This window comes from Malurus melanocephalus, unplaced genomic scaffold (assembly GCF_030028575.1).
Source record: "Malurus melanocephalus ecotype Western Australia unplaced genomic scaffold, MMel_1.1 scaffold_6, whole genome shotgun sequence".
Lineage (NCBI taxonomy): Eukaryota > Metazoa > Chordata > Aves > Passeriformes > Maluridae > Malurus > Malurus melanocephalus.
In genome coordinates, this window is record NW_026623238.1 from 3864248 (window position 1) to 3882648 (window position 18401).

The 18401-nt window shown below is 35.6% G+C and overlaps 1 protein-coding gene across 2 annotated transcripts in view; it reads left to right on the top strand.

Annotated features, from left to right (window-relative positions):
- PXDN (peroxidasin) overlaps window positions 1-18401 on the top strand; it is an 80727-nt gene that overhangs the window by 6881 nt on the left and 55445 nt on the right. The window lies entirely within an intron of this gene.

Sequence of the window (18401 nt, forward strand, 5' to 3'; positions counted from 1 at the left end):
ATTGTTCTAGTGAAATGTTTTAGAAAGCTGTAAGGATTATACAGATCAGTGGATTGCTTGGTGTTGTTGTCTGTATTCCCAGTTCAAAATCTTAGTTTTAAACATTTTCTGTCTTTCTGATTCTGTTTAACAGAGAGCTTCAGTGCCTCTGCTATTACTCAGTTTTCCCAAACAACAAAATACTTWAAAAATGGTGAGTTAAATGAATTTTCAGCATCACTTTGGGGAATTTGGGGGCATGAGGGACACAGAATAAGAAATTTTTGTGTAGCAGAGACAAACATGGGATTAYTCATTGGAAAGAGTAGGAAATGGATGATTGGACATGAGTAAATACACTCTYTCCTAATTCCCAAAGGCAGCTGGTGGAAAAATAACAGGGAGATGCCTATCCCTTACATCATCAGGAGGGTCTGGATCTGAAACACAGGGAGAGGAGTGTCTCACCTAAAACTGTGGTAAACACACGCCTAAGAGAAAAATATGATTAATAAATATTCTGACCTCCTCTATTTTCTGAGTAGTCCCTACTGACTTCTCTCCCAGGTGAGGTCAGGGCTCATCAAGAGATGACATGGGGATGGCCATTAGCCAGCAGAACACTTCATCATTTAGGTGYTAAATAAATGTTAGGCTTGTCATATGCTTATGGATTGCCTTGCAAGTGAGCTAAATTTAATTTAAAAGGTTGAAAGTCTAGCAGAAAAAAAACTAGGAAATACAGCTAGTAAACAACAGATCTTGGCATGAAGGAAACTGTGGAAAGAAACAAATGTAATATAATAGAAGAGATTGATATTGCTATTATGACATGAAAAAATAACAGACAACCATTTGCAAAAAWAMCCCAAAAACCACAAAAGAAGAAGAGAGATAATGCATTATGTATAAAATTGTGTATTGTTTTATTTTTTAAAATTACAAAATAGCCTTTACTGTGTGTAATGGGTAAAATGAAAATGCTAGATTAATGTTTTGAGACTCCCATTCTATTTTGAACAATTGAAAAACAAACTAAATTTTCTTCCATCTTGATTCATGTTTTTATATGGTATTTTTTCAATTATTTCTTTTTGCATTCAGATTGCTGAGACTTTCAAAGCTTATTGTAGTTTATTTACAGTATTTTTCCCCACTTCAGGTGTTAYTTTGTGATCAAACATTTTGTATACTCTAGAGCTCATCTTGCAGATGTGAACTTATGCATAACATGAGTAATCCCAGGCTTCTGATTTTTCCAGGACATGGATATTTGCTGAGTCTCTTTCCAGCAAGCCAGTGTTTACATCTTTATAGGATAAGACTTYACTTACAGTAAAGATCCATTCATAAAGGTGACATTTAAAATCTGTATCACTCAATCTAAACATAGTTTGCAATCTAAACATAGTTGCTTGTTTTTCTGGTGAAGTTTATGTATGAAAAGAAGTTAGTATTTTAAATACTTGTGTGTATGTGTGTGTCTATATGTTTATATATACACAGGCTGTACATACTGCGTGTGTGTATATATATATGTATATATATATAGTAAAAGGGGAACAACTGAGCTAAATTGTCTTTATCATTTGTTCCATTTGGATTTGATAAAAAAACCCAAACCAAAACAAAAATAACTTTAAAGGCTTTCTTATTGCAAATGTGGGCAGGGTTTCAAGACAATCCATAGAGATGGTGAAACAAGAGCTGGAACRGAATGACTCAAATATTTCCTTTTCCTTCCTTTGCTTATCAGGCTGCCAAATTTGATTTCTTTTTCCTATGACATTATTRCTGCTGCTAATGAGAGTCAAATGATTCTTTTAAACAGAAAATTGAATGTTTATTACAAATCACAAAGAGTCTCAAAATCCTGAGAAAGACACTTGGTGGAGAGACTGATGTGGTCTCTCAGCTTCATGTCCTTTTATTTAATCTATATTTACAAAGATAAGCAAAGATTAGGACATTGAAGAGTTTGTGCAGCGYCTGGCAGGGTTTCTTGTAGAATGAAAATGTGAAGTTTTGTGCAATGTAGTGTTCTCTGAGATTTTTTCTGAGTTGTTTTTCAAGTTTTAGCAAGCAAAACAATGAGCAAATTTATTTAACTCCAAATTAGTTTTACTGCCTGTGACATTGCTCCTTTTTTGTTGTGATCTGTTGTTCTAACATTCAGATTTTTTATTCTCTTTCCAGTTGCCACTCCCTGTATCTTTCAGAAACATTTTTTTTTCCAGCATTCTTTCCCATTAAATCACTTATTACAACAGACTGCTCTTTGCCTGCCTGGTCTAAAAAGGGAAAAATATTACTTGGTACAAGCGTTACCTTAACTAATGACTGTTTTTGGTAAGCAGGATGATGACTGCTAATTGTCAAGTGCTTTGCACTGTGTTATCCAGACTGGATTTAATAGCACTTTAACAATATTGCTGCTGGTTTTCTTTGCTGGAGAAAAAATAWAGAATAAATGAATCTTTGAGTGCTTGACTTATCTCTAGAAAGAGTGAACGTCGTGATTGGGGCAGCATGAAATTCAGTGCAGACTTCTCAAAACAGTTAAATTCATAGGTTTATAGCCTCTCTCCAAGGTCCACAGTTACAGAAGCAAATATTTCACTTTTACAAGGTTTTGGTTGGCCATTTTGATAAAAAGATTCACTATTTGGTATCTTGTGATGGCTTATTTAATGATAGATTATCATGATAATCCGATTAAATCAGTCACCAATATTAAAATCTGAAAAGTGTGCCTAAATTAATGTCTTGTAGTGTTTCAATGGTGACAAGTGAGAACTTTTTTACCAATTTTTCCAAATTATTTTGAAAAATATGTGGGGCAAYGTGTGTTCTGGTGCACATATAACTCTAGTGGGCAATTCAAAACTCAAATACAAATAAAAGGCACATTCCATTGTCTAAGATAAAGTAAAAAAGTACAGCAGCAGTGTGATGGTGTGATATATGCATAAAAAAAAGTACTTATCAAAGCAGGATGCTTTTCAAGGGATATTTTGTTACTGTTCRGGATAATACCTAATTTGGGTTCAAGAAAAAAGTTTTGGTTTGATGGCATTTTGATAAACTCACCAAGAAATTTGAGAGATGGGAGTATTTATTTTTTATGGACATAAACTGAATGAGAAAAATTCAGATCTTTCACTTTGGTAAGGTTTTCAGTCTCCAATAAAAAGGGCCTAGGCATTTGGTTTAAAGTGCCAGTAAAAGGTGAGAYTTGTATCAGACAAGGAGAACTGCGGTGGAGTTGTAAGAGCAGTGAGGGCAATTTGGTTTTGTGAGCTGGTGGCTTCCTCTGACCAGATTCAAGGCATTAACTTCCTGATTTAATTTTATTGCCCTGGGAAAAGCTTAAGTAAGTGCARTAGCACCTATGTAGGGGGTAGAATCAATTAAAATGTTTCCTGGTTAGAYTTTTACGTATAGCTAAAGCACATTAATTTGTAGATTGAAGACTTGGTTGTCAGGCGTGTAGATAATGGCTGCCAGATAATTACTGTAGATCTGTAAATACCTTCCTTATTATGGTAACAGTTATACTTTATTTAAACCAATTTTAAAAACTSAGGATATATTATTTTTTCTGAGCTCTCTATGAATAATCTAAATCCCTTGAAATTTCTAAAATGTTGATACATGTTGAAGCATTTTTCTTGATTCAGTAAACAACAGTTTTGAAAACTTAGCCAGAAAATCCTCTAATCCTCCATTGTGATAGTATTTTCTTAGCTGTTTTATACTATGTCAACTTCCTGTACTTTCTGTGGTAAATGATTTCTTTTTTAAATCCTCTATTGTACTTTCACATTTGGGATACATCTTGCATGGGAATAATTCAAAATAAGATTTGGAAAGAGCAGAAATATGTAAAAAGGGTCTGGGACATGTAAAAAGGGTCTGGGACCCAGTATTCATAAGAGATTTCCAATTGAACCATTTGGCAAAGTAATTAATTGGCTGAAAGCAAAGTTTGTTAAAAAAAACCCAAACAATACTAACTAGCATCCAGTGTCAATCTTTATATTGACTATATTTGTATGAAATATATATATATATCCATTGATAGGTCTTCTGAGGAAACGGGTGGGATTTCTAAACTCCTCAGAKAGTACAGGGGAAGTTCTGGTTTTGATGAATTTGSAAGGAGAACAACACTTAAAATAGATATAAGAGGTAGGCGAGTAACATTTGTACAGCCCCCAGCCTCAGGTAAATTATGTAGGCCAGTTCTTTAACTCCATGGTATGTGTTTGTAATCCCTTATTCATCAGAGAAATAAATAAGAACTAGCTGTGGTTTAGCACACACCATTCAACAATATCAAGTTTAATTCAAACTAGTTTTGTCTTTTCAATATTGGTAAAATTTTGAATTCCCACTATACATAGAACACAGTAATATCTGTGCAAACYAGATTCTTTAGATCTGAGTTTTTCATTAAGTTTCATTTACTTTTTTTTTTTTCCTCTGAATATCCACAAGGAATTATTTTCTAATTATGCTAGAACAGAGCTGGTACCTGTCCTGCATGTCAGACATTGTGACAGAATTTTTATCCAGTTTGGTTGGTTGGTTCTTTAAATAACTTGTATATATTTACTGGCTTTTGCAAGCTGACTTCACTTTAAAAATATTCTGATTTCTCTGAAAGGATATTTCGTTTTACAGGAGTCAGTCTTCKGGACAGTGTAAACAAAAATTGCTTTTAAAAGAAGCATATGATTAGAGTGGAAGTGATTTGATTTTTTTTGACTTTGAACTTTGGAGATAGTTGGGCATGGTGGTAGATACCCATGAAGTAAATTGGTTTTAACATCTGGACCCACATGCAAGAAATTTCTGAGAGCATCAGGATTTGAAAATCTTGTTGAATGCCTTTGAGGATTTAAAATCTGCAGTTTATTTTGTTTTGTTTTTTTCTCGATTGGTGTCTCTTTCACTATGTAAATCTGTTGGTTTTGGCTGTGTAGTGACAAAATTTCAGTGGGTGGGAAATAAAATGTTCATTCAGCTCAGGCTTATCTTTAGCTGTTTTGTCTCTACATGGGAAGGACTTGTCCCTCCAGAGAACAGAGCAAGTGTATAATCTCTCAGGAGAGATTTCAGCCCTGTACTGCTGTAGTGGCGCAACATCTGATGCCTGAGGAAACTTCATCAGCGGGAAGTTTTGCACTTCAGTGCTAAGTGCTGGGTTTGCAGCTTGCACTCTTCACTTCTTCGTGAAGTGCCTTAAGTRTTTGTGGAAATCCCAGCCATAAATTGGTGTTTGTATGCCTTTGGATCAGAGGGTGTATTTGTACTTCTGACCACTCTTAGAGCAATGATAGTTTAGCTGTGGGTCCAGAGGATTCTTTTTCAGTTGAACATAAAATTTGGTGATTAAARTATTTCTGGGAAAGAATTTTTTCACTGGCTTTTAAGCCAAATATATGACATATATGGCAGTGGTCTGAGCCAAGTGGAATACTACTGATTTATACATTTTCAAGGTATGGAGATATGTGGTTTTGAGTAGTAGAAACATTCTAAGAATCTTTTATTCAAAGCTGAAAAGTAATTGGTAGATATATCTGCTTATTGAAGTTAAGACTTTAAAAAAATTTTTGGCTGCAGATTGTAGTATTTTTTTTAATCTTAACTATTTAGATTGCATATTAAAAGAAAATAGTAAGTGCAATGTATTTAAGTAGCTGGTCTATCTACTATATTAATGCTAGCATATATCTTCTTGTTTTGTTCCAACTTTCTTTTTTGAATTTGCAAAACAGAGATTGTACCCCTTTGCAGTTAAAAAGAAAAATAACTCAGAAACACCCTGTGAGTGGTACTTGGCTTTCTTTGGACTGCTGGATGCCAGCAGTAGTTGCTCATTCCTACCCGTGGTCTTCATCAGTTCTCAGATTTAGCTGAAAAATAAGCAAGGGAAGAGCATTGATTTCAGTCTGAATAATTTCCCTGGTTTGGTAGCCTGTGGTGTCTGAGAGAGGGTGGCCTGGCAGGCGGCAGGAGAGTGAGCTGCCTCCTGAGGAAACCTGTCCCTGGGGCCTCACCAAACAGGACCTGTCCTCAGAGAAAGCCATAAAAATAAGTTGAATCTGTGATACAGCTCAGAGGGGCAGGTTGGGGCACATAGAGAACTGTAAGTGYCCCTTCTTGAGAAAAAGCCCCTTTCCACTTTCCTTCCTTGCCAGGAATACGAGTGCCACCAGCCCCTGCTCTGTGCTTCCCCACCCACCTGCCAGAGCAAATGTCCTACCTCAGAAATGTCTGCATTTTTAATTTTCACAAATTAATTTCTGATAATGTCCCCTCTATTGAGTTGTTATGCCAGTTATTTATTATGTGGGTATTTTAAGCCATCTGATATTCCTTAAAAGTAGGTTTGTACTTAATTTATTATTTTAGAGATAATTCTGATAATTTTGTTTTACTTTGGCAAGAGTAATCAAATGTTTGAACTTTTTTTTACATACACATGTGGTCAAAAGTGTTGTACTTTATGTTCAAGTGAGGAAAGACCCCTTGAGAGTCCCCATTTGCTGTTATGTGTTACGGGGCAATATGGCTGCTCTTCATGTGGCCTGAATGGTATTTATATGGCCTGGGTATAGCTACTTTGTATGGGGTAATAAAAGCAAGAATGTAAGTTGAAACATGTTCAAAATAGAAAAATCAGATTGAATTATAACTTTAAAAATGGCCCTACAGAGTGAAGACTGAAGAAGGATAGAATTGTCTTTGATTTTATTCARAATGAACTTTTTTGCATTATGAACAATGTGAAAGTATGTAAAAACATTTTTCTGTCTACAGATGTTTCATACCCTTTTCTAGTATCTTTAGTATTATGTCAATAGGATGGAATAATTACAGAGAGATAAAAAGAATTATCTAATTGATTGTTGGCTTAATGTTGCCAATATTAGAACTGCTAGGAAGATCATACATGACAATATAAAGTAGAAGTGATCTCCTGAGGGCACTGGAATTTAAAAATACTAACAAACACACAAGACCAGTAACATTCACTTGAAAATTTCAGACACATCCATAATTTGCAGCAATCTAGTTTTCCAAGTTGTTTTTTAAGATGGCCAATCARTTAAATTTAGGTAGAGAAAGAAATGTGCAGGGGAAGAAGTTGTAGGCTAGTATTACTTAGTTCAGTTCTACWTTTGCAATGTGAGGTAAGAGATGATGGGTATTGATTAATTTGAGTTATGGAATATAAAAATGTATGAAGCATAATGTTTATTATCAATCTTTTRTTATTCCCTTGATGCATTCTGTAAGGTAACTTGTTCCCTAATGAGTAGTAGGTCCAAAACTACTTTTTGTTTATAATTTTGATATTTATGTGTTGATGACATGAGAGGAAAAGGGAAGCAATAATCTRTTCCCAGACATTCCCTTTCCTGAATGTCATTTGGTTGGGTACTTTAGGGTTGAGTGTCTTCTATTAGTCTCTTGCATTACTCTTCATAGGGAGAAAACAACTTCTCCCAAGAGACCGGAACGCCCAGTTGCCTGCCTTGAGGCTGTCTGCACTTGTRAGGAATGAGGAGATAAATATCAGAGTAGCTTTAAGAGCCCTGTTCTTCTGYCTTTGCTTTGCCGGGAGCAGGGGGAGCTGAAGGCAGTCAGAAAGTAGCTAACTTATCTGCTCTTGGAGCCTGGCCTTAACCTCAGGAAGCAGAAAATTCCTTTCCAAGAGCTGTAGCTTTTTCATTGAGKTGACCTGGGATTTTCCATGAAGTGGAAGGAAGAGCTGTTGCTTTGTCTGAAACCAGGAATCCAGTCTGCAGCCAAGTGATAGAATCCCTGATTTTTTKTTGTTACTCTTAATGCTAGCCAATATTGTTTCCTTGGAAATAGTAAAATGTCCTCAGCATTCTACAAAAAGAAGTATCTATATAAATTCTAACAACACCTCCAAGTCTGTTGGAATCTAATATGCCTATCACTGTATTGGAAACAAGTAGGAAGTACAAAACAATTAGAAATACATTCTGACAAAAATCTGCCTAGTGTAAGGGGAAGAGTGACRCATGGATTTACAATGAATAAGGCTTTGAGTCAAATTTATGTTATTTTTAGATGTGATTTCTAAATTTTCAATTTTCCACATCCTTTGGCTTGATGTTGATCCTGTATTGCAGAACTTCTTTTTGAATTGAAGGAGACAAAACAGGCATTCTTTAGTAAGGTCATTGGCATTTTAGATGCTGGATGTTATTCACTGGCAAAATAAATATAATAGAAGCTCAYATGCTGTATCATCAATGAGGTTGCCTGCCCTGCGGAAAGAAGCCCCTAAAACTGCAGTATCAGGGAAACCACACTTACATACTAGCTTATGAGTTTACCTGTTCAGTTTGTGCCTTCATTCACAGCCCGCGCTCTCATCCTGTTTCCAGCTGTAGGGTCTTTGTTGCTGAGAACTCAAYTCTTTACTGATCCTCGCCCAGCACAAGAGGTACCCAGCAGGGTGCTCCTGTGGGAGAGGTGCTGATGTGTCAGAGCTAGAAGGAGCTTATGGCAATCTGGTAAAACACAGGTGATTATACTGTGCTGAGTTTCAATTATGAATATGCACACTGTGTCCATTTTCCTGACAGTAAAAAGAGAAAGAACTAATCTGCTATAGAACAAAATCAGTGTTGTATTTTTTTCCTACCCACCCCTATTTGATGTTTTATGATTGAGTTATCTGTTTTTAATCTTTTGAGAACTGCTGCAAGACAAAGAAAAAAAAAGAACTTCAGTGTTTTGACATTTAAAAAAAATAGTCTGTTGTATTCCTCACTTAAAGCTGTTTGTTTTTGCCAAATAGAAACTGAAAACGAACATACTCAAGCTGAAAGTTGGAAGCAGGGTGAGACTGCAATTTTTTTAATTGCTTGATTAATGGTCTTGAATCACAGTTTTATATATTGCTCAAAGGGATGGCTCAGCTCTGACAGCAATAATTGCTTTAAGACAGGAWTTTCTCTATTGTTGTGTGACTTGTCTTGTGTGAGAGGTCAGGAAGGATAATGTTTCTTTCTGGCTTTCAGTTCTTTCCTCTGAGAATATCAGTATTTCATGGATACAGAGTTTGGAATAAAGCATCCCTATGAGACAGAGAAGTGCAGAAACATTATTTATTTTACAGAATGGTACATAGGAGGGAAAAAACACTAATTTGTGACTGTGACATAAAAGCAGAATTGCTGTRGGCTTCTCACAGTAGTAATTAATGGGACTGCTAACTTCAGAACCACACAAAACGAGTGCATTTTTTTCACTGGTTCATGCCAAGCCATAAACTAGTCAGCTTCCCATTTTGGTCTCTCCTCTAATCCGCTATAGAAATGATTTTTTTTTATTTGAAAGTCCAGTTGAAACTGGATATTCTTAAATATTAAGAAGGAAACCAAGAAAAAGTTGTATCTCCCAACTGTCACAAATATTTCAATGTATTTTTTATAGCTCTTTACACAGACTGTGCCAACCATTAGCTTGATCCAAGACCTTTACCATCATGGATTTGAGTTAGGACAGCACTCAGACACAGCTGTTGTGCTCTATTGTACTGGGCATAGCATGAGCACAGGACAAGAAATCAGCCCTTTCCCAAGCTTATTCCAGTGAAAAATAATCAGTAATGAAACATATGGCTGTGCTGTCAACAACCATTTCATTGTTTGGTTTTAGCAATAGATTCCCCTGGGAGGAATAAAGACAGATTTTGCCTTTTCTTGTTATTTCTCAGACTGCAGAAACAGCATTACATCTCTTTGAATTCTATCCATGCCATTGAAAGGAGGGGGGTTTGCTTGTGTGGGTTTGGTTTTGTTTTGGTGATTTTTTTAGTTTTTTTTTTTAAAGATAGCATGAGAATTAGAAACCATTATAAAATAAAATTTCTAATTTCAAAATACTCTATTTCTGTGGTAGATGAAGTTTGGAGGACTCTGAAAGTGGATGAGACAAAGAGCCACAATCATGCTAGGATAAAACTTTTGTGTATAATTCTTGACAATTAAAATACAGACCTAAAACTTTGAACCAGCAAATCCTGCTTGAGTCCTTTTAATGACTGGTTGGAAAAATTGGCAACAAGGGCAGCAAAGGGATCTAAAGACTTAGTAAGACAATACAGTGTTGCATTTCACTGAGTTAACATTTAAATGTTTTCCTTTCAACTGTAATGGCAAAATAATTGTTAGTAAAACAAATCCYTAGCTCTTCGTGAAGGATAAATGGTAAGTTGTCCATTCACCAAAGCTGTAGCTGATAAAATAGCGATTTAAGACATGTGAACTCAAAGTTCTTGTCAAGAAATCTTACATATGTGTGCAAATCAGGWATTATTTTAATTAGATAACTGATAGATCTTCCAGGCTTAATTATTTGTATTTTCTTAAACATRGTTTTATAACCAAGGTGAGTACCGCCTAATGTTCTGCATCCTGATCTACAGATTCCAATATTTTTKTGATCCTACCATTTACTTTTCTTATTGAATTGCAGTATAATAAGTATTACTGGCTATGATACCCCCTCACCATGTAAAAATAATGATTAAATTTTCCATCTCAAAATGCAGTGGCTTTTTTTTATGTGCTRCAGGATGATGTACTGATAATAAAAATATCTCGATGTAAATTAGAGAAAATTGCATATTGTAAGTAGTAATTAGACTGGGGAAGAATTGATCCAGAAAATGAATTGCCAAGAAAAAGGAGAATGATATAATTTTGTTTGTAAGAGAAGCTTTAGGGCTAAATCTGAAAAGAAGGCAAAAAAAATWATCTTGGTTCCTTTGGTATTCTAGCAAATGTTACACTGCTAACAGAGGGGATTACTGTAAGTAGTGCTATAGCTGCAAGTTGATTTTTTTTTTTTTTTAAGTGGTGGCTGTGTCTTTGTTTGTTCAACAAAGTGACACATTTTTTWACAGGGCAATAGTTAAAGCAGCATTAAAGTGCCATTGACATCATCCAGTTACTCCACTGACTTGATTATATAACCTCTTTTGTGCAATTTTCATGCTCTGCTCTGTTTGAATGTTTTTACTATGCTGATGGCTGTTTTTCATTTCCTGCTGGGATGACCTTGAATAAAAAAAGAATAAGAATAAAGTAGACATAAGCAATGTGGTCTTGCTGGCATTTGCAGATCTTTTGTTCTGTACTGAGAAACATAGCAGTTTGGTGTTTAAGGTATAGGTTATTTCTGCTGGGTAATAATCTGCATTGGTTAGAAAAAAAAATTTGTCTTATTTTGTTTTTTGCAGATTTAGCAATGGTAAAGTCATCCAGTTATGACAATTCCTACCTTACAAATATGTTGGAAAAGTGCTAAACAAATGATAACAATTCTTTAACTTAAATTATTGATCTTACCTATTAAGTCTAAGAGATCTACAAAGCTAATATTTATCTATTAAAATATTCCCTTCTTAAAAAAAAAGGAAAATGAGATTAGCTAGTTTGCACTTTTTTTTTTCAGATTCAGTGTGTATCACACAGTTGAAGGAATGGTTATTTTTCCATTTTGTCACCTCTTGTTGTCAATCAGCACTTCATAAGTAGCCTTACAGATGAATTCACATAAGCATCTTTTTCAGACTGTTTATATTAGAAAGTAATGACAATGAGAAATCCATAATTTTAAAGTAGTTTGCATTATTTCTACCATTGCCTCCTTTTAATTTGTCAAAGTAATGAAGATTATATTACCATACACKTTACAATCACTTTTAGAGGAAGAGATTTATCTTTAAATTAAATTTTCACTGGACCTTTTAAAAGCATCTATCTTTGTGGCAGGGGTTGGACATTTGAAAACCTGTCAGTTTTTAAAATAGTTAAGACAGTAGTGTCTTTCAGATATTTCCATTTTGCTGCTCTGGTGATTTTGCTTAGCTGAGGAAATGTCTTTGAATTTTAAGTTCATTCATAAATCAATGCTGAAATACTGGCTAACCCTTGAAGCAAGGTAATGAGATTATTATCTTCACTGCTAATCAAAATTTCATTGGTAAATGCTTTAATATTTTGTTTTTAAATGAAGACTGATAAGAAAAGTCATTAATGTGTCAACATTGCTTTTGAAACAGTGTGTTATATGACTAAGCTGATTTGATCCAAATTGCCTTTGTCTTGTCCAAAGCTAACAGATACACAAATATTTTCAATTTGAAGTATAAAATTAGATGCTTTCAGTATGACAGGTTAATAAAAATGCAGATCTTCTAAAACYGAGTTTAAATGCATTGTAAATCTGATGTGGTGGCTTTGTTGTGTATTGACAGATACTGTTTTTGGAGACACTCTTGGGGTTTGAGGGTTTTTTAAAGTATTTTTGTTTCACTTACTCTCCTTTTCATGTAGTGCTTCTTAATATGAATGTGTGAATATTATTTTTAAACTATGATGCCTGGGAGCAATATGCTGGTCAATAGTCCCCAGAGCAAAAACAAGTGTAAGTGCATCTTGGTGTTTAGATTGCTCTGTTGTGTGTGTCTACTGTTATTAAGCAAAGTAAAAGGATATTTTCATTTTTGAACTAGAAAAACTTAGATTATGGGAGATGAACAAATTTTTAAAAAGATCTTCTAAAGTTGAGAAGTACAGGTGATATGAAATAGTTARCAAAAAAGTACTAAGTAAGACATAGCTTCATGTTGCAGAATTGGTTGGCATTAGGACGACTAATGAGTGCTTGGTTATAACAGCTGTGTGTCCTCCTTAGCCTCAACAGTGAGACAATAACCAATTTATTTTTTAATGTGAGAAGGAAATAGGATCAAAAGTCTATTTTTGCATTTAACTTTTTCAGTATCACAAGAGGTATAAACAAAAGATGAAATTACACATTGTAYTTAAAAATTTTCATTTTGTATATTGAGGTCTCAAGCATTTTTTAGTAAAAGGAAAGAAAGTGTCCAAAGCAAACTAAGTTATGTACCTTTCTTTAGTCTAAGCTTTTGGGGCTATGCTGGTGATTCTAGCAGCTAAAGTTAGAAACTCTTTCCTTATGCTACATTTTTGTAAATCTTATTGTTACACCCTAGCAAATGACCCTTAAATAAAATGAATTATATTTTTGCTTTCATTTTTATCCTATAGCTATGAAAATGGAAATGGATAACCAAGAACACTTGTAGTTGTGGTACTAGATTTGAAATCTCTTTAATTGCCTCATTTTTTTGACACAGAGAGCTTTTTTTTTTTTTGTGAATGCCCTGATGTTATGCTTTGCATACATRCAATATCTCCCAAGATAAATGTTTTTAATTACAACATCACTTAATACAGTGTAACAATTGGTTAATTATGTATGTATATATAGAGAAAGATGACTGTGGAAGAAGCAGTAGCATAACATGTTAAATTTTGGATTTAATTTTTTTTTAAAAAATCTTAATATTGTGTTATGATGGGTTTTGTTCTGACACAGATTAAAATTGAAAAAAATGGTAACCATTTTTAATATCCTCTCTTTAGCAATGGAGGAATTTTGGGGACATCCTTTAAGCCCTATTAAGTCACACTGTGCCCAGTCCTCAGGCAGAGATGAGAAGAACATGGCTGGAGTGGAGCAAGCAGAGAGGTCCTGRTGTCTTCCCTGCTGCTTCTYCAGCAGTTCTTTTTAAAGCATTATAACCTTTGCCTGCTTAGGACGACACCATTTGTAGTAGCTGCTGGCTAATGGGCGCTCATTACTTGAGATCAATAGGCTATCATCAATGGAGTGAGGGTGACCAGTTTTGGACTTGAGGATCCACAACGTGATCCAAAGGCAGCTGTCTTTTGAAGTGCATGATGAAAGAACACGATTGTGCTTCGCAGCCCTACTTCAAATCCATTTGGTTTAGAACAGTTAATGATTTTTCTGTTGATGAAGMAACAGAATCTTTAAAGGTCAAACATGTGCAAAAAGGGATCTGAAGTAATATTAAAAGAGGTGAAGTCTAGCCTTTTATAAAAGTAATGAAATTAAAATACTTACTTTTCCACCTGTATGTTGCTTTGCAATAATGAAGGGGGAAAAATAAAGAAAAACTGCATTCAAGGTATTTCATCTAAAAAGTTACAGTTTTATGTTCAGTGCATGTTCTGATCTAAGTAAAAAATATCCCTTCTCTCAATGAAGAGATTCCTATATTTCCAACAGAGTGATATGAAACTTCTTTAGTTAATTTTTCTTGTAAGTTGCTTGATGTTTAAGATCAATGTACAACATGTTTACTGTGTACCCTGTGTGACTTATATTCAAAATATTTGTTAAGGTCTTTACTTTTTCTAAAGTGTGTTTTTGTGAACTTGCMGTGAGTTCATATGCCCTGGTATCACCATGCCCCATCAGGAAGAGTTAACAGAGAAACTGTATCTTTCATTACTGCACTCTGTCAGTGCAAGCTGTTTAGAGGGTGTACTTCAGTGCCAGGAGGTGCCACAGGAGCACTGGATCTTATGGGCCAGTGATATTTWAAAATATTTATATATTTAGAAATTTTCCTTGTGCTTAATTAGGTAAAAATATTGTTAAAAGATAATTTTCAGTGCTAAATTGGACATAGTTAAGGATGGGAAATCTAAGAAGAGGAAAAAAAATGGATGCATTTAGTCCAAATGAACAATTTATTAAGAGCAGAATTCATTTCCATCCAGACAAAAAGTGTCTGCAGCACATTTCTCATTTGCTTTGTGACAGAGAAGAAAACATATGCAAATATTGTGTTTACTTATATGCCATACATCTGGATCTTACAGATTTTCATACAACCCTGTTCARATAACAGTGCATAGGAAGCCTGCAAAGCAAGTGTGCGTGCACACCCTGCCTGGCACATGTCCTGACCATGGCTGTTTGCAGGGCTGTGGGACCACGGCCATTCCGAGGCACTGGAATGTGAATCTCAAGGCTGTCCAATTGCTAAATTGACCGCCTGCTCCCTGGCACGTTCTTGGCCCAGGCAGCCTCGCGCTCTGCCGAACATTTCCTGGTCGTGCTCCATGGATTAGCACAGAGCAGAGCTCCTGAGTGCAGCCAGGAAAATAACCCTGAGAGTATTCACTTTACTGGCTATCATGGACATGTTTTGTTTGTGTTATTCAGGCAATATATAATGCTTCAAAATGATGGGCTTAGCTACTGTATAAGCCTGTGTGGCTGAAGTGGATTTTTCAACTTGAATTATATTCTCTAGCTACAATTTTAAGAAGTAAATATTTTCACTTTGAAACACATCATAAAACAGGCAATCTGAATTAGGAGTTAGGTATTTTATTTTAAAAAACAAGTGCATGACATTTAGCTTTGAATTGTTATGCAAAAGCTGTTATATACCCTAAAATCCAATGCCATCATCACATGTGTTTRTATTTCTTTAATTGGTTGTTTCATTTACTGTTTAGAGATTATGAGGGAGGAAAATGACAGTCAGCAATGGCCTCCCTCACTCTGCTGCTTTAACCTCCTGGTGCACTCYGGTAGTCAGGCTCACTGGACCCCAAAGGCACAGCATCCAGGCAGGGTATGTCAGTTTGTAAGAGCAAAATAGGGAACAACAAAAACGGGGAAAGAGAAATGAATAGGCAGGGAACAGGCTTTTGTGAGTAGAAGTCATGTGGAAGTATGGTTGAGCAGGAACTAGTCAGAAAAAAGGGGTCAGGAAACCTCATCATGCTGATTGACCACACATTATTTCAGCAACACAAAATGCCTTTGAAGATCTGCTCCATAAAGGCCTGCTTGAGCTATCCATACTAATTTTTCTGTTTTAACACAATCCTCATTCCTGCTATTTACTCTTCAAGGGAATGTTTCTGGTTGCTGCTGGGCTTTTGCTCTGAGCTGAAATCATTCTGTTATCATAAGCTGGATATGGTGTTTATTCTATGGGGCCRTGACATTTCAAGCCTGAGAAATGCTGCTTCTGTTTAGTGTGGAATCTAAACAGATTCTCTTCTACTGAATCTGATTTCTGCCAATTCTGTTTGTTGCAATCTTTTACTTCAATAACTAGTCTTGCATATCTTTTCCTCATCAGCGGAACACTTGGTTTGTAGAGATTTCCTCTATTGTTTATATGAATGGCCTATAGCACACCCCTTACACTATGTTAATGTTAGTTCTATTTCCTTTATTCACTTGCATATTGTTATATAATGAAATTGTAACAGTTTTACAGAATTTCTTCTTTTGAAATCTACAGTTGTTACATTATTTAACTTGCATCTTCTTTATTTGTGAGCTGCTTCACTCTTTATTTTGGGGGATTTTGTGCTGAAAATTAATGAAAATACTTTGAGTGAGCTCTGAGAAGTGTTACTTTGAAGAAGGAACTCCTCTTTGAAAGAATAGMCCAAAATTGTAATCCTACATTTTAGTAAGATTAACATAGTTTTAACATAATTGAATGTATATTATTTTAAATCTAAAAAAGAGGTTTTTAGGAGCTAAATATTGCTAGATGTAATGGTATTCTGAGGGTTTTGAAAAATGCTCAGTTTCCAATATTCCATTCATGAATGTTGAATTTTTTGCRCTTTTTACTATTTTAATCAAAACTAAAATGCCACCTTGGAACACTATAATAAACTTTCAGATAATCTAGAAGAAGCTCTCAGTAAAGTGGTATGTCCTGTCCAATGATTCTTACAGAGGGATCTGCTGTATCTTCTCTCAGAGCAGGATATTRTATTCCATGGTTGTTTAGAATATCTTGGCACCTGAGGTTCAATGACTCAGAGGCAGCATCTCTTTCTCCTCAGGGACRTAGATGTATCACACAGAAAACATGYTTCTTGTGTGAGTGATGAGCAAAACATAATGCTGTTAAGGTAGAACTAAAGAAGTTCTTTTGTGAAGAACAAGTTAGAGCTATGAAAATCTGTATCTCTACATTGGGAAATCCTCAGTTTGCTGAGTGTTGAGTGATGGGACTGTCCAGCTTGTCAGCAGGCAGTTTAACTGCACATCTAAAYAAGGGATAGCAGGTTACATCCCTCATTTATTCCAATCACTGATCAAGTATTTTGGGGGAGTGTAATGCAAATAGAACCACATGTCTAATCCTTTCCTTACAATGGMAGGCCATATCCTCAACCACTTCTGTAGAAAAAGTCCTGAGGCCRTTATTCCAGAGCTGAATAAGGATTCATAAGGAATGGTGCTTAAGGATGCTCTTTATGAAAGACTTCAGTCAGCAATACCTCCCATTAGATGTAGCCTCAGCCAGTAGGGTTGTGTGGGATTAGGATGCAGCTGATGTTTTGTCTGCTTTTCTGCATTTCCTTTGACCAAATATCAAATTGCTGAGGGGCTTTTATTAACATTTTGCCTGTTAAAGTGCAGAGCATTTTTGTTTTGAGACCAGGTTTGGTGCAAAGATTGCAGCTGTGACATATTTATGTCCTACTTTTTGGAAGCAATTGGTAAGTGTTTGTTCTAAGATGGGCCATCACAGTCTTTCAGATTTTACTTACTTTCCATTTGCTTCCTTTCTGTTTGCTTACCAGACACTATAAGGTCCTGGTGTTCTTCGTCTGTTGCTAAGAAGGAGGACAGACCCATTGYCCTGTTTCCCTTTGCCTGGTCCTGCAATCACCCGCTCAGCTGGGTGCTCTCCCAGGAAGCCTGTCCATTTTGCTTACCAGAAAGAAAATTATTTCCTTGTTTTGGTTGACCARTTGGTTAAATCAGTTTTGAGCTGCTGGAACATGCCAGCACGTGGAGTCAGGGGAGAACAAGAGGTGGCAGAGGTGGGAAGCCCTGCTGYTTGCTCTCAGCATAAGAGGAGTGAGTCTGGCACAGCCATGGTGTTTCCCCACATACCTGCTCCATTGCTACCTTACTCCCTGTCCTTGTTCTCTCTGCAGCACTTGAGAAATCAGTTTCCTTCTTTTTGGAGAAGTTTTCATTAAGCTATAGARCTAATGGAAAACTGAAGATGGTAGAAACATATAAAAAACTAAGAGAAAGTAAAATTAAATAAGGAAGTGTCTAGCTTCAYGCAGCTGGGTTTATATGTTTTGAAAGCAGCACAACAAAAGGCACTTAAACCTCCTTAYTCAGAACTAGAGTAGGGTAGAATAGAGTAGCTTAAAAGTCTTGAAACCTGTATCTTTTTCCTGGTCYAAATGTTTCTATATCTGTTTATTTATAATAAGCATTTTTGTTCTACTGTATTATTTACAAACAGCTTTTAAAATAAAGAGACAATTCAATTTAGTGAAATACTCAACAACCCATTACAAGTTGCTTCTCTGTGGGAGAGAACACACTTCATGCTCTCAGGTTTAACTTAGATAAAGCCTTCAGCTGACTACTGAGGCTGGGTTTGGTGAACCYTCTGCTTAAACTTGTCAAACACTGGATTTGTTTTGCTTTGGTCAAAAGCTAGTTTA